The 22,775-nt window shown below is 41.7% G+C and overlaps 1 protein-coding gene across 1 annotated transcript in view; it reads right to left on the bottom strand.

Annotated features, from left to right (window-relative positions):
• The window catches only part of LOC139408292 (chondroitin sulfate synthase 3-like), a 202,717-nt gene that overhangs the window by 112,423 nt on the left and 67,519 nt on the right, over positions 1–22,775 (bottom strand). The window lies entirely within an intron of this gene.

Here is a 22,775-nt window from a genome sequence, read left to right as displayed (position 1 = left end):
TGGGGGTATGATATTTGTGCATTGCGCAAGAAGAACGCAAGAAGAACAATTCATGATTAATTCATTATTATCCTTAAAATAATCTCAAACACAACCAAAATAAAGAGCAAATGCATCCAACAAGTTTGTAGAAATTAATTAATTTCCTATCTGCATTTTAGATAGGGCAGCTGTCAAAATATTTCATTGCATTGCGCAAGAAGAACAATCAAGGAGCCATCATCATTCCTTACGGAAAAGTCTACAAATACAACCTGCTTTGGAATATGGGACCAAATACTAAACTTATACTACACACACAAGTGAATTTGTCCCAATACTTTTGGTCCCCTAAAATGGGGGGGGGGACCATGAACAAAAAGTCATGTAATTGGTAAACGATTCACTCGATATGGATAAAAATGCCCTCAAATTAAAGCGGACAGTCTGCACTTTAACCTCATAGCAATTGTATCATTTCAAATTCAAAGTCCTGGAGTTCAGAGCCAAAAACAAACAAAAATGTGTCCCTGTCTGAATACTTTTGGAGCTCACGGTGCTCACGGTATGAAAACTCAAAAGGAAAATAAATCGCTCTTAGGGGAATAGTTTTATGCCTGCACCGCAATGCACTCTGTAGAGATATGGCGCGGGGTCTTGTAAACTGATTTCAACATTCTTCAATGCTCTTTCAAGTGTAAGTAACACGTTTTACCTACTATCTGAGATAGTAAAAGTGGAAACAGGATAAGTGTAAGCCCATAGAGTGGTCCTATTACAATATAATAAACTTAAAAAAACATCACAGGAAATGTCACAGTTCAGGTGTCGCACCTCTTCAAAAGGGACGTTGTAACAAACAGACAGAGAGAAAAGCGGGGGACGTGGAGCTAATGCAACAGAAAGTTGAAAAGAGGATTCTGCTGCTGCCCATGTGGCGGGAGGCAGGCATGATGAAAGCCACATGTCGGGGAGGAACGACACTCTTTAGGCCCTGCAGATGGAGATAGGGCAAACTCCTTGCAACAGACTGGGTATTGACAACTGAGCTGACACAAGCTGTGGTTTTACCATTCGAATAACACCGAAGATGACAAACAGTGCGGGAGAATGTCTCGGCTAGTCACACATTTCTTCCCCCTCGGCTGCTCGCGGTTGACAACAGTCAATGTGTTTGCCAGCTTGTGGAATAATCTGAGCAGTATGAATACACATGAAGTGTGCAGTTGGATGACTGTCAGTTGGATGAAACATAGCTGGCAGGTTTCACAGAAACACCACCTTCACAGAAACACCCCCCCCCCCCCCCCCCCCTTCAGCTGCATTTAAATACTTCAGTCAATTCTTGATGATGACTTGACAATACTTGGAGGCTTGGAAAATATAGAAAACATTTAATGTGTTCAACTTATGTTGAGAAGTGAGAGCGGAAATAGCAGAGGCTGCCCCTGTAACTACATGAAGCATATCGGGTAACCCATAGACATCATCCTACTTACCACACAAACCCCTAGGATATAGGCTACTACAAAAAAATAACGCTTGTTCTGTGTACCTGCCTAATGTAAGACAAGAGACTCTCCGAAATGGACTGACACCCTATTCAGTCATCCAGAATGACAGTAAGGATGCCAAGCCGCTTTAGGCTTCCGATATTCAGATGTAACTAGAGCTGCAGAGCTCCGTGGGTCTTCTACAGTTTTGCACGTTCTTGCAGGGGGAATTCGCTGCTCTCCAGTACATCACTGCAGACACATAATGTCAGTAATCAGGGAGAGAGGCAGAGAGGCAAAGTTCCCTCCTTCCCTTTCATCTTCCTCTAGCCCTTCATAATTCATGTGTGTGCACCTCAGGCAAAAAGTCTACGGTCAGGTGTGTAATTAAGGCTCTCGTCTTCCTTCTTTTTCTGCAACTCCCCTCCTCTCCATGGCGACGGGAGTCCATCTTCTTATCTGTTTTAATTTAACACTGAACAAAAAATATAAACGAAACATGTGAAGTGTTGGTTCAATGTTTCACGAGCTGAAATAAAAGATCCCACAAATGTTCCATACGCACAAAAAAAGCTTATTTCTCTAAAATTCTGGGCACAAATGTGTTTACATCCCTGTCAGTGAGCATTTCTCATTTGCCAAGACAATCCATCCACCTGAAGCTGATTAAACAGCATGATCATTACACCTTGTGCTGGGGACAATAAAAGGCCACTCTAAAATTAGCGGTTTTGTAACACAACACAATTCCACAGATTGCTAAAGTTTTGAAGGAGCTTGCAATTGGCATGCTGACTGCAGGAATGTCCACCAGAGCTGTTGACAGAGAACTGACCATAGAGAAATGGGCCAAAAAAAAAGGGGGACAGAGTAGCCAACCTCCACAGAGGCTGACTGCTCTGCTCCCCTTAAGGACAGTGGAACTATGGACCTTCAGGCCTAAAGGCCCTCACTCCCTATCCAGTAACAGGCCTCCCTCTCTGGCATGAGAGTACACATACAGGCAGTTAGGCCCTTACTCACCACCCGGGTAACACCCCTCTATTTTCGGGGATGATTCCAGCAGGGGACCCCCCCCCACCTCCACAACCTTGCATACCAGGTGAACCAGGGCACCTTCAACTACCATAAGCCGGCCTCCAACGTCATTTTAGAGAATTTGACAATTACGTCCAACTGGCCTCACGACCACAGACCTCGTGTTCAGAACATCTACATCCGACTTCTTCACCTGCGGGATCGTCTGTGACCAGCCACACGGACAGCTGATGAAACTGAAGGGGTATATCTGTCTGTAATAAAGCTCTTTTGTGCGGAACAATTAATTCTGATTGGCTATGCCCCTGCCCAGTCATGGCAAATCAATAGATTAAATCAATAGATTAGGGCCTACTGCATGTACTTCAATTCAACTCAGTAAAACCATTGAAATTGTTGTTGTGTTTATATTTTTGTTCAGTATCGACGTTCAGAGTGCATGCACCACATGCACTTTTACTACAGGAAGTAAATAATTATATTCTACAGGTTGATAATTCTGTTCTATTCTGGTTTATCGGGTCATAATATCATCTCTCCGCGGTCCACTTAGCTCCGGCAGTTAAATAAAGATGGGAATGTCAGAGAGGAGCTCAAATAGATATAGATTGCTATCGCAATTTGGGAATGTCAATGACTGCTCCTGATCGGAGCGCCGTGACTGTCTGGTACAGCAAGGGGCAGAGGATATTCTCACAGTATGCCCGCTGCAAATGTGTCTGCAATGCAGACCTTGAAGGGGAGGGAGCGCTTTTTTGACCTCTGGCTCTCGGGTCAGGGTTTAAACCCATGGTAGGACGTATTGTCCCCTATCCATCAGGGAAGGGCACGTTTACCTGACAGTCACGCTGTGACCCCATCAATCAAAAGTGCCAACTGGGAACACGGGATTGTCACCAATGGGTACCGACGGAGGAGTGATTACCATTTCTAAGTGGTTAGCAGCCTAAAATTGGATCATACGATGTATACGATGAATAATATCTCCATGTATTTGAAAAGGACTTGCAGTATGTGCTGTTTTAGAGTTTCCGTGTGTCGGGCTCAAAACGAATGACAGAAATGAATACAATGTGATTTTTTTTGTTTTTTTATGGTAATTTCAGTGGGGGAAATGTTTATATTATGCTAATTCCAGTCATTTTAATCATACAGCGGCAACAATGAAAGCCTACAGCTTCAAATGATGAGTACTTTTTGACATTCCAAGGTTAATGAGAGTTTACAGAAATATGCCAAATTAACAAGCCACTGCAACTTCTCTGAAGATGAAGAGAATGCGGGAGCCATTGTTGTGGTAATCAGCGTTAACATACTGTCATTCCTCTTCAACTAACTGTACAGTAAGTCTACTGTGGGTGGGCATATCCAGAAGGAAAGAGGACAGGTGATAACAATGCTCTCCGTATTGAAATTAGCCCAATTCTCTTTTCTTTGCTTGCAGCGAGAATATAATGGAGATGTCAAGGCTTTTCGTCTTCATAGGGCCCTCATCTGCAATATAATCCTTTGGAGAGGGTTTTGCTGTATTGTGACACTATGGTGTCGTGGAAATGTGTTGACAAGACATGCTGCGACGTTGCGGAAGCAGCGACAAGGTCCTCAGTGCCAATTATTTCCAGGTTACGGGGACTAACAAAGCGGGATGATTAATGAAGACTTCCTGCCAAAAGGCAATTGTGACAGAGCTGATGGAAGGAGGTCATCGAGATATCATTGCTTCTTATTGGTCCGTGACACCGTTTTTCTACAGTGACAGAAAGAGATAACAATCTGTCCTTTGCATATGCAATTAAAAAAGCATTTTTCATGTCAGATACTTCACAGAGATTGGAAAATGGGATTGATGTGAGTAACCTTTTCAGAGGGACTGTGTAGTGCCTTTTCAGAGGGACTGTGTAGTGCCTTTTCAGAGGGACTGTCTCGTGGCTTTTCAGAGGGACTGTCTCGTGCGTTTTCAGAGGGACTGCCTAATGCCTTTTCAGAGGGACTACCTAGTGCCTTTTCAGAGGGACTGTCTAGTGCCGTTTCAGAGGGACTGTCTAGTGCCGTTTCAGAGGGACTGTCTCGTGGCTTTTCAGAGGGACTGTCTCGTGGCTTTTCAGAGGGACTGTCTCGTGGCTTTTCAGAGGGACTGTCTTGTGCGTTTTCAGAGGGACTGCCTAATGCCTTTTCAGAGGGACTGCCTAGTGCCTTTTCAGAGGGACTGCCTAATGCCTTTTCAGAGGGACTGCCTAGTGCCTTTTCAGAGGGACTGTCTAGTGCCTTTTCAGAGGGACTGTCTAGTGCATTTTCAAAGGGACTGTCTAGTGCATTTTCAGAGGGACTGCCTAATGCCTTTTCAGAGGGACTGTCTAGTGCCTTTTCAGAGGGACTGCCTAGTGCCTTTTCAGAGGGACTGTCTAGTGCCGTTTCAGAGGGACTGTCTAGTGCATTTTCAAAGGGACTGTCTAGTGCATTTTCAGAGGGACTGCCTAATGCCTTTTCAGAGGGACTGTCTAGTGCCTTTTCAGAGGGACTGCCTAGTGCATTTTCAGAGGGACTGTCTAGTGCCTTTTCAGAGGGACTGTCTACTGCCTTTTCAGAGGGACTGCCTAGTGCATTTTCAGAGGGACTGTCTACTGCCTTTTCAGAGGGACTGTCTATTGCCTTTTCAGGGGGACTGCCTACTACATTTTCAAAGGGACTGTCTAGTGCATTTTCAGAGGGACTGTCTAGTGCATTTTCAGAGGGACTGCCTAGTGACTTTTTATTTATTTAATCTTTATTTAACTAGGCAAGTCAGTTAAGAACAAATTCTTAATTACAATGACGGCCTACCCCTTAGACTGCTGTGCCACTCTGGATCCAGAGGGGTTGCATAGTGCCTTTTCAGAGGAACTTCCTATAGAACTATGTTATAGTCTGGGATACAGAACTATGTTATAGTCTGGGATATAGAACTATGTTATAGTCTGGGATACAGAACTATGTTATAGTCTGGGATATAGAACTATGTTATAGTCTGGGATATATAACTATGTTATAGTCTGGGATACAGAACTATGTTATAGTCTGGGATATAGAACTATGTTATAGTCTGGGATACAATGTTATAGTCTGGGATATAGAACTATGTTATAGTCTGGGATACAGAACTATGTTATAGTCTGGGATACAGAACTATGTTATAGTCTGGGATACAATGTTATAGTATGGGATACAGAACTATGTTATAGTCTGGGATACAGAACTATGTTATAGTCTGGGATACAATGTTATAGTCTGGGATACAGAACTATGTTATAGTCTGGGATATAGAACTATGTTATAGTCTGGGATACTATGTTATAGTCTGGGATATAGAACTATGTTATAGTCTGGGATACTATGTTATAGTCTGGGATACAGAACTATGTTATAGTCTGGGATACTATGTTATAGTCTGGGATATAGAACTATGTTATAGTCTGGGATACAGAACTATGTTATAGTCTGGGATACAGAACTATGTTATAGTCTGGGATACAATGTTATAGTCTGGGATACAGAACTATGTTATAGTCTGGGATACAGAACTATGTTATAGTCTGGGATACAGAACTATGTTATAGTCTGGGATACAGAACTATGTTATAGTCTGGGATACAGAACTATGTTATAGTCTGGGATACAATGTTATAGTCTGGGATATAGAACTATGTTATAGTCTGGGATACATAACTATGTTATAGTCTGGGATACAGAACTATGTTATAGTCTGGGATACTATGTTATAGTCTGGGATATAGAACTATGTTATAGTCTGGGATACAGAACTATGTTATAGTCTGGGATACAGAACTATGTTATAGTCTGGGATACAGAACTATGTTATAGTCTGGGATACAGAACTATGTTATAGTCTGGGATATATAACTATGTTATAGTCTGGGATACAGAACTATGTTATAGTCTGGGATACAGAACTATGTTATAGTCTGGGATACAGAACTATGTTATAGTCTGGGATACAGAACAATGCTGCTGCGATTTATTTAACCTTTATTTAACTAGGCAAGTCAGTTAAGAACAAATTCTTATTTACAATGACGGCCTACCCCGACCTAACCCGGACGATGCTGGGCCAATTGTGCGCCGACCTGGTCTGGAGATAGAAGCTGTTTTTCAGTCTCTCAGCGCTAGCTTTGATGCACCTGTACAGTCTCCGCCTTCTAGATGGTAGCGGGGTGAACAGGCCGTGGCTCAGGTGGCTGAGGTCCTTGATGATGTTCTTGGCCTTCCTGTGACACCGGGTGCTGAAAAAGTCCAGAAAATGTCCTGGAGGGCAGGCAGTGTGCCCCCAGTGATGCATTAGGTTGACCGCACCACCCACTGGAGAGCTCTGCGGTTGTGGGCGGTGCAGTTGTCGTACCAGGTGGTGATACAGCTTGACAGAATGCTCTTGATGGTGCATCTGTAGATTTTTGTGAGGGTCTTACGGAACAAGTAGAATTTCTTCAGCCTCATGATGTTGAAGAGGTGCTGTTGCCGGTGTTGATGAAGACCATTTCAGGTCCTCAGTGATGTGCACGCATGAGCACCTCAGCCCTATTATGGCACAATTCCATTCAGGATTTACCCCAGTGTTTTACCCCAGTGTTTTACCCAAAAGGCCCAGGATTTACCCAGGTGTTTTACCCAAAAGGCTCAGGATTTACCCAGGTGTTTTACCCAAAAGGCCCAGGATTTACCCAAGTGTTTTACCCAAAAGGCCCAGAATTTACCCTAGTGTTTCACTCAAAAGGCTCAGGATTTTACCCCAGTGTTTTACCAAAATTGATCAGGATTTACCCCAGTGTTTTACCCCAGTGTTTTACCCAAAAGGCTCAGACTCCTCTGTTTCCATCTACGTGGGCTGGCACCCATGTCTCACTGGGCCATGGCTCCAGCAGACCTGCTCTCACTTAGAGACAAAGCCAGGCCACTGGTACTTTTCAGCTGTCATTTACATAACAAGGGTTAAATGTGGACTTTGACACCTTCTCACAAAGCAACTGTCTTGATGATGCAGATGTTGTTGATTCTGCTCTTCACAAGTCCTCATTGTCAGCCCTAGATACAGTGCCTTGCGAAAGTATTCGGCCCCCTTGAACTTTGCGACCTTTTGCCACATTTCAGGCTTCAAACATAAAGATATAAAACTGTATTTTTTTGTGAAGAATCAACAACAAGTGGGACACAATCATGAAGTGGAACGACATTTATTGGATATTTCAAACTTTTTTAACAAATCAAAAACTGAAAAATTGGGCGTGCAAAATTATTCAGCCCCCTTAAGTTAATACTTTGTAGCGCCACCTTTTGCTGCGATTACAGCTGTAAGTCGCTTGGGGTATGTCTCTATCAGTTTTGCACATCGAGAGACTGAAATGTTTTCCCATTCCTCCTTGCAAAACAGCTCGAGCTCAGTGAGGTTGGATGGAGAGCATTTGTGAACAGCAGTTTTCAGTTCTTTCCACAGATTCTCGATTGGATTCAGGTCTGGACTTTGACTTGGCCATTCTAACACCTGGATATGTTTATTTTTGAAACATTCCATTGTAGATTTTGCTTTATGTGTTGGATCATTGTCTTGTTGGAAGACAAATCTCTGTCCCAGTCTCAGGTCTTTTGCAGACTCCATCAGGTTTTCTTCCAGAATGGTCCTGTATTTGGCTCCATCCATCTTCCCATCAATTTTAACCATCTTCCCTGTCCCTGCTGAAGAAAAGCAGGCCCAAACCATGATGCTGCCACCACCATGTTTGACAGTGGGGATGGTGTGTTCAGGGTGATGAGCTGTGTTGCTTTTACGCCAAACATAACGTTTTGCATTGTTGCCAAAAAGTTCAATTTTGGTTTCATCTGACCAGAGCACCTTCTTCCACATGTTTGGTGTGTCTCCCAGGTGGCTTGTGGCAAACTTTAAACGACACTTTTTATGGATATCTTTAAGAAATGGCTTTCTTCTTGCCACTCTTCCATAAAGGCCAGATTTGTGCAATATACGACTGATTGTTGTCCTATGGACAGAGTCTCCCACCTCAGCTGTAGATCTCTGCAGTTCATCCAGAGTGATCATGGGCCTCTTGGCTGCATCTCTGATCAGTCTTCTCCTTGTATGAGCTGAAAGTTTAGAGGGACGGCCAGGTCTTGGTAGATTTGCAGTGGTCTGATACTCCTTCCATTTCAATATTATCGCTTGCACAGTGCTCCTTGGGATGTTTAAAGCTTGGGAAATCTTTTTGTATCCAAATCTGGCTTTAAACTTCTTCACAACAGTATCTCGGACCTGCCTGGTGTGTTCCTTGTTCTTCATGATTCTCTCTGCGCTTTTGACGGACCTCTGAGACTATCACAGTGCAGGTGCATTTATACGGAGACTTGATTACACACAGGTGGATTGTATTTATCATCATTAGTCATTTAGGTCAACATTGGATCATTCAGAGATCCTCACTGAACTTCTGGAGAGAGTTTGCTGCACTGAAAGTAAAGCGGCTGAATAATTTTGCACGCCCAATTTTTCAGTTTTTGATTTGTTAAAAAAGTTTGAAATATCCAATAAATGTCGTTCCACTTCATGATTGTGTCCCACTTGTTGTTGATTCTTCACAAAAACATACAGTTTTATATCTTTATGTTTGAAGCCTGAAATGTGGCAAAAGGTTGCAAAGTTCAAGGGGGCCGAATACTTTCGCAAGGCACTGTATGTAAACCCCATGTCCCTAGTATAACATCATGGTGGAACACTGGCGTTACGGAGTAAAAGCAGCACTAGAGACTCATTCACTGGGAACTATCACAACAAATAGTCTCACTCTCCTCCCAGGTACTACAGTGGCTTGCGAAAGTATTCACCCCCCTTGGTATTTATCCTATTTTGTTGCCTTACAACCTGGAATTAAAATGGATTGTTTGGCGGTTTGTATAATTTAATTTACACAACATGCATACCACTTTGAAGATGCAAATGATGTTTTATTGTGAAACAAACAAGAAATTAGACAAAAAAAACTGAAAACTTGAGCGTGCATAACTATTCACCCCCCCCAATGTCAATACTTTCTGGAGCCACCTTTTGCAGCAATTACAGCTGTAAGTCTCTTGGGGTATGTCTCTATAAGCTTAGCACATCTAGCCACTGGGATTTTTGCCCATTCTTCAAGGCAAAACTGCTCCAGCTCCTTCAAGTTGGATGGGTTCCGCTGGTGTACAGCAATCTTTAAGTCATACCACAGATTCTCAATTGGATTGAGGTCTGGGCTTTGACTAGGCCATTCCAAGACATTTAAATGTTTCCCCTTAAACCACTCAAGTGTTGCTTTAGCAGTATACTTAGGCTCATTGTCCTGCTGGAAGTTGAACCTCTGTCCCAGTCTCAAATCTCTGGACTGAAACAGGTTTCCTTCAAGAATTTCCCTGTATTTAGCGCCATCCATCATTCCTTCAATTCTGACCAGTTTCCCAGTCCCTGCCGATGAAAAACATCCCCACAGCATGATGCTGCCACCACCACTGTGGGGATGGGGTTCTTGGGGCGATGCGAGGTGTTGGGTTTGCGCCAGACATTGCATTTTCCTTGATGGCCATCTGACCAGAGTACCTTCTTCCATATGTTTTTTTGCGAACACCAAACGTGTTTGCCTATTTTTCTTTAAGCAATGGCTTTTTTTTCTGGCCACTCTTCTGTAAAGCTCTGTGGCGTGTACAGCTTAAAGTGCTCCTATGGACAGATACTTCAATCTCCACTGTGGAGCTCTGCAGCTTCTTCAAGGTTATCTTTGGTCTCTTTGTTGCCTCTCTGACTAATGCCCTCCGTGCCTGGTCTGTGAGTTTTGGTGGACGGCCCTCTCTTGGCAGGTTTGTTGTGGTGCCATATTCTTTCAATTTTTTAAATAATGGATTTAATGGTGCTCCATGGGATGTTTAAAGTTTCTGATATTTTTTTGTAATCCAACCCTGATCTGTACTTCTCCACAACTTTGTCCCTGACCTGTTTGGAGAGCTCCTTAGTCTTCATGGTGCTACTTGATTGGTGTTGCCCCATGCTTAGTGGTGTTGCAGACTCTGGGGCCTTTCCGAACAGGTGTATATATATTTAGATCATGTGATAGATCATGTGACACTTAGATTTCACACAGATGGACTTTATTTAACTAATAATGTGACTTCTGAAGGTAATTGGTTGCACCAGATCTTATTTAGGGGCTTCATAGCAAAGGGGGTGAATACATACAGTGCCTTGCGAAAGTATTCGGCCCCCTTGAACTTTGCGACCTTTTGCCACATTTCTGGCTTCAAACATAAAGATATAAAACTGTATTTTTTTGTGAAAAATCAACAACAAGTGGGACACAATCATGAAGTGGAACGACATTTATTGGATATTTCAAACTTTTTTAACAAATCAAAAACTGAAAAATTGGCCGTGCAAAATGATTCAGCCCCTTTACTTTCAGTGCAGCAAACTCTCTCCAGAAGTTCAGTGAGGATCTCTGAATGATCCAATGTTGACCTAAATGACTAATGATGATAAATACAATCCACCTGTGTGTAATCACACAAAAGACCGCAGGAGGTCTTTTGCCTTTTGGTAGGCCAGCATTGTAATTATGAATTTGTTTTTGGCTGACTTGCCTAGTTAAATAAAGGTTAAATAAAATAAAAATACAATATTGGGGATGTACCGATCCTGTTCAGGTGTTGTTACACGTGGTCTGCCACAGCGAGGATGATCAGCTGTCCGTCCGGTCTCCCTGTCCGGTCTCCCTGTAGCGCTGTCTTAGGCGTCTCACAGTACAGACATTGCAATTTATTGCCCTGGCCACATCTGCAGTCTTCATGCCTCCTTGCAGCATGCCTAAGGCACATTCACGCAGATGAGCAGGGACCCTGGGCATCTTTCTTTTGGTGTTTTTCAGAGTCAATAGAAAAGCCTCTTTAGCGTCTTAACTTTTCATAAATATGACCTTAATTTCCTACCGTCTGTAAGCTGTTAGTGTCTTAACGACCGTTCCACAGGTGCATGTTCATTAATTGTTTACGGTTAATTGAACAAGCATGGGGAACTGTTTTAAACCCCTTTGCAATGAAGATCTATGAAGTTATTTGGATTTTTATGAATTATCTTTGAAAGACCGGGTCCATGAAAAAGTGAGTTTATATAATGACACGTAAATGAGAAAGACTACGCCTGAAAAAATTACTAGCAATGACGCAAGAATTGGCCATTTGAAAAAAGCGTCAGAGAAAGTGGGATGTTGAGACGAGCATTACATCTTTCTTATAACAGCGTTGTGTGAGGCTACTAAAACTCCTCTCAATAAAAGAGAAATGTCATAGAATACAAAATTGCAAGAACAGATCACGCTGTAGTCAAGATGTTAACAGAATGTGTCATTTGTCCTCTTAAAAACAAAAACTAGAAAGATTTTGATTCCCCAAAAAGAAAGGAAATTCTTGCATACTTCATCCATATTTTATTTTTGCAATAAGACTAGCGTGTAGTTCCAGTAGTTAGCTACACCCACTACATGGTGTAATATTGGTGCTGTGGAGAAATGACCAGGCAGGAGACGGGAGTACAGTTAGTTTTCGTTTAGTCAAAACCCCTCGTGCGCTACAGTTCCCGGCACCCCAGTGCGCATGTGCATTTCCCATTAGGTGTAGTAACGTAACACTGCCGTAATGCATTACTGCTTAGTAACAGCACAGTAACTAATATAAACAGATGCAGATCCCAGATACTACACGTGAAAAAAAAGTTATTACACCATGTAAACATGGCCGAGATTTGAATTTAGTTCAACAACCACCAAACTACTGCAAAATGTAGTTGAATTACTAGTTGAACTACATGAAGTTCACTACTCCCCAACAACGGATGTGAATGTGAGTTGGGTTTAATGTGACTGAGAGGTAATTCTTAGTGCAGGTCCAGCAGATGAGTAAAGCCACATACCAGGAAATATGACACATAGATGTCATGAACTGCTGTTTTGAAGATGTCACTTTGACAAAACACACGAGACAATTACAATGACATATATCATAGACATTTACGGCCATGAAAATTATTTCTTATGGAAAGTCCTACTCCATGCACATTTAACGAAAAATCAGTCTCCTAAGAATAACAAATGTCCAAATTTGGCTACAGATTGAGGCTCTTAATTTGACCTATATTGTCACAGCCAAATAATCTTGCAGCAACATGATTTGATTGTTTAGTCTATAATGTTGCTTGATCGGTGGTTAGGTTATTAGCTGGCCAAAAGTAGGCAACATGAAAAGTGCTATACTGTTAACCGTGTGTTAGTGTGAGTTTTCAGTGAATTTATGTAAATCACAATGCTCATCTGCAGGTCCTGCAGTGCAGGAAAATTCTCAGCAACAAAAGAGTGATCAAATTAATACCTTACTTCTAGATGTGGGAAAAACATGGCAGCTACAGTATTGAAAGATTTCAGCATGCAATGAAAATGCATTATATCCCCAATTCTTACAGATTCCCACAAAGTAGCTCATGAAATCAAAAAAGCCTTGTATAGCTTCTATTGACTACTTGATATTCACAGCATGTTTGCCTCAGTAGTTACATTAGAGTGCTGTTCTATTTGATTCCGCAAAGGGTGGACATCCACTATATGATTTACATGGGACCTGCTAGAGTAGAGCATACTACAGATATGATTTACATGGGACCTGCTAGAGTAGAGCATACTACAGATATGATTTACATGGGACCTGCTAGAGTAGGGCATACTACAGATATGATTTACATGGGACCTGCTAGAGTAGAGAATACTACAGATATGATTTACATGGGACCTGCTAGAGTAGAGCATACTACAGATATGATTTACATGGGACCTGCTAGAGTAGAGCATACTACAGATATGATTTACATGGGACCTGCTAGAGTAGAGCATACTACAGATATGATTTACATGGGACCTGCTAGAGTAGGGCATACTACAGATATGATTTACATGGGACCTGCTAGAGTAGGGCATACTACAGATATTATTTACATGGGACCTGCTAGAGTAGGGCATACTACAGATATGATTTACATGGGACCTGCTAGAGTAGAGCATACTACAGATATGATTTACATGGGACCTGCTAGAGTAGAGAATACTACAGATATGATTTACATGGGACCTGCTAGAGTAGAGAATACTACAGATATGATTTACATGGGACCTGCTAGAGTAGAGAATACTACAGATATGATTTACATGGGACCTGCTAGAGTAGAGAATACTACAGATATGATTTACATGGGACCTGCTAGAGTAGAGCATACTACAGATATGATTTACATGGGACCTGCTAGAGTAGAGCATACTACAGATATGATTTACATGGGACCTGCTAGAGTAGAGAATACTACAGATATGATTTACATGGGACCTGCTAGAGTAGAGCATACTACAGATATGATTTACATGGGACCTGCTAGAGTAGAGAATACTACAGATATGATTTACATGGGATCTGGGATACAGAACTATGTTATAGTCTGGGATACAATGTTATAGTATGGGATACAGAACTATGTTATAGTCTGGGATACAGAACTATGTTATAGTCTGGGATACAATGTTATAGTCTGGGATACAGAACTATGTTATAGTCTGGGATATAGAACTATGTTATAGTCTGGGATACTATGTTATAGTCTGGGATATAGAACTATGTTATAGTCTGGGATACTATGTTATAGTCTGGGATACAGAACTATGTTATAGTCTGGGATACTATGTTATAGTCTGGGATATAGAACTATGTTATAGTCTGGGATACAGAACTATGTTATAGTCTGGGATACAGAACTATGTTATAGTCTGGGATACAATGTTATAGTCTGGGATACAGAACTATGTTATAGTCTGGGATACAGAACTATGTTATAGTCTGGGATACAGAACAATGTTATAGTCTGGGATACAGAACTATGTTATAGTCTGGGATACTATGTTATAGTCTGGGATATAGAACTATGTTATAGTCTGGGATACAGAACTATGTTATAGTCTGGGATACAGAACTATGTTATAGTCTGGGATACAGAACTATGTTATAGTCTGGGATACAGAACTATGTTATAGTCTGGGATACAGAACTATGTTATAGTCTGGGATATAGAACTATGTTATAGTCTGGGATACATAACTATGTTATAGTCTGGGATACAGAACTATGTTATAGTCTGGGATACTATGTTATAGTCTGGGATATAGAACTATGTTATAGTCTGGGATACAGAACTATGTTATAGTCTGGGATACAGAACTATGTTATAGTCTGGGATACAGAACTATGTTATAGTCTGGGATACAGAACTATGTTATAGTCTGGGATATATAACTATGTTATAGTCTGGGATACAGAACTATGTTATAGTCTGGGATACAGAACTATGTTATAGTCTGGGATACAGAACTATGTTATAGTCTGGGATACAGAACAATGCTGCTGCGATTTATTTAACCTTTATTTAACTAGGCAAGTCAGTTAAGAACAAATTCTTATTTACAATGACGGCCTACCCCGACCTAACCCGGACGATGCTGGGCCAATTGTGCGCCGACCTGGTCTGGAGATAGAAGCTGTTTTTCAGTCTCTCAGCGCTAGCTTTGATGCACCTGTACAGTCTCCGCCTTCTAGATGGTAGCGGGGTGAACAGGCCGTGGCTCAGGTGGCTGAGGTCCTTGATGATGTTCTTGGCCTTCCTGTGACACCGGGTGCTGAAAAAGTCCAGAAAATGTCCTGGAGGGCAGGCAGTGTGCCCCCAGTGATGCATTAGGTTGACCGCACCACCCACTGGAGAGCTCTGCGGTTGTGGGCGGTGCAGTTGTCGTACCAGGTGGTGATACAGCTTGACAGAATGCTCTTGATGGTGCATCTGTAGATTTTTGTGAGGGTCTTACGGAACAAGTAGAATTTCTTCAGCCTCATGATGTTGAAGAGGTGCTGTTGCCGGTGTTGATGAAGACCATTTCAGGTCCTCAGTGATGTGCACGCATGAGCACCTCAGCCCTATTATGGCACAATTCCATTCAGGATTTACCCCAGTGTTTTACCCCAGTGTTTTACCCAAAAGGCCCAGGATTTACCCAGGTGTTTTACCCAAAAGGCTCAGGATTTACCCAGGTGTTTTACCCAAAAGGCCCAGGATTTACCCAAGTGTTTTACCCAAAAGGCCCAGAATTTACCCTAGTGTTTCACTCAAAAGGCTCAGGATTTTACCCCAGTGTTTTACCAAAATTGATCAGGATTTACCCCAGTGTTTTACCCCAGTGTTTTACCCAAAAGGCTCAGACTCCTCTGTTTCCATCTACGTGGGCTGGCACCCATGTCTCACTGGGCCATGGCTCCAGCAGACCTGCTCTCACTTAGAGACAAAGCCAGGCCACTGGTACTTTTCAGCTGTCATTTACATAACAAGGGTTAAATGTGGACTTTGACACCTTCTCACAAAGCAACTGTCTTGATGATGCAGATGTTGTTGATTCTGCTCTTCACAAGTCCTCATTGTCAGCCCTAGATACAGTGCCTTGCGAAAGTATTCGGCCCCCTTGAACTTTGCGACCTTTTGCCACATTTCAGGCTTCAAACATAAAGATATAAAACTGTATTTTTTTGTGAAGAATCAACAACAAGTGGGACACAATCATGAAGTGGAACGACATTTATTGGATATTTCAAACTTTTTTAACAAATCAAAAACTGAAAAATTGGGCGTGCAAAATTATTCAGCCCCCTTAAGTTAATACTTTGTAGCGCCACCTTTTGCTGCGATTACAGCTGTAAGTCGCTTGGGGTATGTCTCTATCAGTTTTGCACATCGAGAGACTGAAATGTTTTCCCATTCCTCCTTGCAAAACAGCTCGAGCTCAGTGAGGTTGGATGGAGAGCATTTGTGAACAGCAGTTTTCAGTTCTTTCCACAGATTCTCGATTGGATTCAGGTCTGGACTTTGACTTGGCCATTCTAACACCTGGATATGTTTATTTTTGAAACATTCCATTGTAGATTTTGCTTTATGTGTTGGATCATTGTCTTGTTGGAAGACAAATCTCTGTCCCAGTCTCAGGTCTTTTGCAGACTCCATCAGGTTTTCTTCCAGAATGGTCCTGTATTTGGCTCCATCCATCTTCCCATCAATTTTAACCATCTTCCCTGTCCCTGCTGAAGAAAAGCAGGCCCAAACCATGATGCTGCCACCACCATGTTTGACAGTGGGGATGGTGTGTTCAGGGTGATGAGCTGTGTTGCTTTTACGCCAAACATAACGTTTTGCATTGTTGCCAAAAAGTTCAATTTTGGTTTCATCTGACCAGAGCACCTTCTTCCACATGTTTGGTGTGTCTCCCAGGTGGCTTGTGGCAAACTTTAAACGACACTTTTTATGGATATCTTTAAGAAATGGCTTTCTTCTTGCCACTCTTCCATAAAGGCCAGATTTGTGCAATATACGACTGATTGTTGTCCTATGGACAGAGTCTCCCACCTCAGCTGTAGATCTCTGCAGTTCATCCAGAGTGATCATGGGCCTCTTGGCTGCATCTCTGATCAGTCTTCTCCTTGTATGAGCTGAAAGTTTAGAGGGACGGCCAGGTCTTGGTAGATTTGCAGTGGTCTGATACTCCTTCCATTTCAATATTATCGCTTGCACAGTGCTCCTTGGGATGTTTAAAGCTTGGGAAATCTTTTTGTATCCAAATCTGGCTTTAAACTTCTTCACAACAGTATCTCGGACCTGCCTGGTGTGTTCCTTGTTCTTCATGATTCTCTCTGCGCTTTTGACGGACCTCTGAGACTATCACAGTGCAGGTGCATTTATACGGAGACTTGATTACACACAGGTGGATTGTATTTATCATCATTAGTCATTTAGGTCAACATTGGATCATTCAGAGATCCTCACTGAACTTCTGGAGAGAGTTTGCTGCACTGAAAGTAAAGCGGCTGAATAATTTTGCACGCCCAATTTTTCAGTTTTTGATTTGTTAAAAAAGTTTGAAATATCCAATAAATGTCGTTCCACTTCATGATTGTGTCCCACTTGTTGTTGATTCTTCACAAAAACATACAGTTTTATATCTTTATGTTTGAAGCCTGAAATGTGGCAAAAGGTTGCAAAGTTCAAGGGGGCCGAATACTTTCGCAAGGCACTGTATGTAAACCCCATGTCCCTAGTATAACATCATGGTGGAACACTGGCGTTACGGAGTAAAAGCAGCACTAGAGACTCATTCACTGGGAACTATCACAACAAATAGTCTCACTCTCCTCCCAGGTACTACAGTGGCTTGCAAAAGTATTCACCCCCCTTGGTATTTATCCTATTTTGTTGCCTTACAACCTGGAATTAAAATGGATTGTTTGGCGGTTTGTATAATTTAATTTACACAACATGCATACCACTTTGAAGATGCAAATGATGTTTTATTGTGAAACAAACAAGAAATTAGACAAAAAAAACTGAAAACTTGAGCGTGCATAACTATTCACCCCCCCCAATGTCAATACTTTCTGGAGCCACCTTTTGCAGCAATTACAGCTGTAAGTCTCTTGGGGTATGTCTCTATAAGCTTAGCACATCTAGCCACTGGGATTTTTGCCCATTCTTCAAGGCAAAACTGCTCCAGCTCCTTCAAGTTGGATGGGTTCCGCTGGTGTACAGCAATCTTTAAGTCATACCACAGATTCTCAATTGGATTGAGGTCTGGGCTTTGACTAGGCCATTCCAAGACATTTAAATGTTTCCCCTTAAACCACTCAAGTGTTGCTTTAGCAGTATACTTAGGCTCATTGTCCTGCTGGAAGTTGAACCTCTGTCCCAGTCTCAAATCTCTGGACTGAAACAGGTTTCCTTCAAGAATTTCCCTGTATTTAGCGCCATCCATCATTCCTTCAATTCTGACCAGTTTCCCAGTCCCTGCCGATGAAAAACATCCCCACAGCATGATGCTGCCACCACCACTGTGGGGATGGGGTTCTTGGGGCGATGCGAGGTGTTGGGTTTGCGCCAGACATTGCATTTTCCTTGATGGCCATCTGACCAGAGTACCTTCTTCCATATGTTTTTTTGCGAACACCAAACGTGTTTGCCTATTTTTCTTTAAGCAATGGCTTTTTTTTCTGGCCACTCTTCTGTAAAGCTCTGTGGCGTGTACAGCTTAAAGTGCTCCTATGGACAGATACTTCAATCTCCACTGTGGAGCTCTGCAGCTTCTTCAAGGTTATCTTTGGTCTCTTTGTTGCCTCTCTGACTAATGCCCTCCGTGCCTGGTCTGTGAGTTTTGGTGGACGGCCCTCTCTTGGCAGGTTTGTTGTGGTGCCATATTCTTTCAATTTTTTAAATAATGGATTTAATGGTGCTCCATGGGATGTTTAAAGTTTCTGATATTTTTTTGTAATCCAACCCTGATCTGTACTTCTCCACAACTTTGTCCCTGACCTGTTTGGAGAGCTCCTTAGTCTTCATGGTGCTACTTGATTGGTGTTGCCCCATGCTTAGTGGTGTTGCAGACTCTGGGGCCTTTCCGAACAGGTGTATATATATTTAGATCATGTGATAGATCATGTGACACTTAGATTTCACACAGATGGACTTTATTTAACTAATAATGTGACTTCTGAAGGTAATTGGTTGCACCAGATCTTATTTAGGGGCTTCATAGCAAAGGGGGTGAATACATACAGTGCCTTGCGAAAGTATTCGGCCCCCTTGAACTTTGCGACCTTTTGCCACATTTCTGGCTTCAAACATAAAGATATAAAACTGTATTTTTTTGTGAAAAATCAACAACAAGTGGGACACAATCATGAAGTGGAACGACATTTATTGGATATTTCAAACTTTTTTAACAAATCAAAAACTGAAAAATTGGCCGTGCAAAATTATTCAGCCCCTTTACTTTCAGTGCAGCAAACTCTCTCCAGAAGTTCAGTGAGGATCTCTGAATGATCCAATGTTGACCTAAATGACTAATGATGATAAATACAATCCACCTGTGTGTAATCACACAAAAGACCGCAGGAGGTCTTTTGCCTTTTGGTAGGCCAGCATTGTAATTATGAATTTGTTTTTGGCTGACTTGCCTAGTTAAATAAAGGTTAAATAAAATAAAAATACAATATTGGGGATGTACCGATCCTGTTCAGGTGTTGTTACACGTGGTCTGCCACAGCGAGGATGATCAGCTGTCCGTCCGGTCTCCCTGTCCGGTCTCCCTGTAGCGCTGTCTTAGGCGTCTCACAGTACAGACATTGCAATTTATTGCCCTGGCCACATCTGCAGTCTTCATGCCTCCTTGCAGCATGCCTAAGGCATGAGCAGGGACCCTGGGCATCTTTCTTTTGGTGTTTTTCAGAGTCAATAGAAAAGCCTCTTTAGCGTCTTAACTTTTCATAAATATGACCTTAATTTCCTACCGTCTGTAAGCTGTTAGTGTCTTAACGACCGTTCCACAGGTGCATGTTCATTAATTGTTTACGGTTAATTGAACAAGCATGGGGAACTGTTTTAAACCCCTTTGCAATGAAGATCTATGAAGTTATTTGGATTTTTATGAATTATCTTTGAAAGACCGGGTCCATGAAAAAGTGAGTTTATATAATGACACGTAAATGAGAAAGACTACGCCTGAAAAAATTACTAGCAATGACGCAAGAATTGGCCATTTGAAAAAAGCGTCAGAGAAAGTGGGATGTTGAGACGAGCATTACATCTTTCTTATAACAGCGTTGTGTGAGGCTACTAAAACTCCTCTCAATAAAAGAGAAATGTCATAGAATACAAAATTGCAAGAACAGATCACGCTGTAGTCAATATGTTAACAGAATGTGTCATTTGTCCTCTTAAAAACAAAAACTAGAAAGATTTTGATTCCCCAAAAAGAAAGGAAATTCTTGCATACTTCATCCATATTTTATTTTTGCAATAAGACTAGCGTGTAGTTCCAGTAGTTAGCTACACCCACTACATGGTGTAATATTGGTGCTGTGGAGAAATGACCAGGCAGGAGACGGGAGTACAGTTAGTTTTCGTTTAGTCAAAACCCCTCGTGCGCTACAGTTCCCGGCACCCCAGTGCGCATGTGCATTTCCCATTAGGTGTAGTAACGTAACACTGCCGTAATGCATTACTGCTTAGTAACAGCACAGTAACTAATATAAACAGATGCAGATCCCAGATACTACACGTGAAAAAAAAGTTATTACACCATGTAAACATGGCCGAGATTTGAATTTAGTTCAACAACCACCAAACTACTGCAAAATGTAGTTGAATTACTAGTTGAACTACATGAAGTTCACTACTCCCCAACAACGGATGTGAATGTGAGTTGGGTTTAATGTGACTGAGAGGTAATTCTTAGTGCAGGTCCAGCAGATGAGTAAAGCCACATACCAGGAAATATGACACATAGATGTCATGAACTGCTGTTTTGAAGATGTCACTTTGACAAAACACACGAGACAATTACAATGACATATATCATAGACATTTACGGCCATGAAAATTATTTCTTATGGAAAGTCCTACTCCATGCACATTTAACGAAAAATCAGTCTCCTAAGAATAACAAATGTCCAAATTTGGCTACAGATTGAGGCTCTTAATTTGACCTATATTGTCACAGCCAAATAATCTTGCAGCAACATGATTTGATTGTTTAGTCTATAATGTTGCTTGATCGGTGGTTAGGTTATTAGCTGGCCAAAAGTAGGCAACATGAAAAGTGCTATACTGTTAACCGTGTGTTAGTGTGAGTTTTCAGTGAATTTATGTAAATCACAATGCTCATCTGCAGGTCCTGCAGTGCAGGAAAATTCTCAGCAACAAAAGAGTGATCAAATTAATACCTTACTTCTAGATGTGGGAAAAACATGGCAGCTACAGTATTGAAAGATTTCAGCATGCAATGAAAATGCATTATATCCCCAATTCTTACAGATTCCCACAAAGTAGCTCATGAAATCAAAAACGCCTTGTATAGCTTCTATTGACTACTTGATATTCACAGCATGTTTGCCTCAGTAGTTACATTAGAGTGCTGTTCTATTTGATTCCGCAAAGGGTGGACATCCACTATATGATTTACATGGGACCTGCTAGAGTAGAGCATACTACAGATATGATTTACATGGGACCTGCTAGAGTAGAGCATACTACAGATATGATTTACATGGGACCTGCTAGAGTAGGGCATACTACAGATATGATTTACATGGGACCTGCTAGAGTAGAGAATACTACAGATATGATTTACATGGGACCTGCTAGAGTAGAGCATACTACAGATATGATTTACATGGGACCTGCTAGAGTAGAGCATACTACAGATATGATTTACATGGGACCTGCTAGAGTAGAGCATACTACAGATATGATTTACATGGGACCTGCTAGAGTAGGGCATACTACAGATATGATTTACATGGGACCTGCTAGAGTAGGGCATACTACAGATATTATTTACATGGGACCTGCTAGAGTAGGGCATACTACAGATATGATTTACATGGGACCTGCTAGAGTAGAGCATACTACAGATATGATTTACATGGGACCTGCTAGAGTAGAGAATACTACAGATATGATTTACATGGGACCTGCTAGAGTAGAGAATACTACAGATATGATTTACATGGGACCTGCTAGAGTAGAGAATACTACAGATATGATTTACATGGGACCTGCTAGAGTAGAGAATACTACAGATATGATTTACATGGGACCTGCTAGAGTAGAGCATACTACAGATATGATTTACATGGGACCTGCTAGAGTAGAGCATACTACAGATATGATTTACATGGGACCTGCTAGAGTAGAGAATACTACAGATATGATTTACATGGGACCTGCTAGAGTAGAGCATACTACAGATATGATTTACATGGGACCTGCTAGAGTAGAGAATACTACAGATATGATTTACATGGGACCTGCTAGAGTAGAGAATACTACAGATATGATTTACATGGGACCTGCTAGAGTAGAGCATACTACAGATATGATTTACATGGGACCTGCTAGAGTAGAGCATACTACAGATATGATTTACATGGGACCTGCTAGAGTAGAGCATACTACAGATATGATTTACATGGGACCTGCTAGAGTAGAGCATACTACAGATATGATTTACATGGGACCTGCTAGAGTAGAGCATACTACAGATATGATTTACATGGGACCTGCTAGAGTAGAGAATACTACAGATATGATTTACATGG

The sequence above is a fragment of the Oncorhynchus clarkii genome, chromosome 5, assembly GCF_045791955.1.
Source record: "Oncorhynchus clarkii lewisi isolate Uvic-CL-2024 chromosome 5, UVic_Ocla_1.0, whole genome shotgun sequence".
Taxonomy (NCBI): domain Eukaryota; kingdom Metazoa; phylum Chordata; class Actinopteri; order Salmoniformes; family Salmonidae; genus Oncorhynchus; species Oncorhynchus clarkii.
Note: the sequence above shows the minus strand (reverse complement) of the source record. Positions and strands in the feature narration are given on the sequence as shown.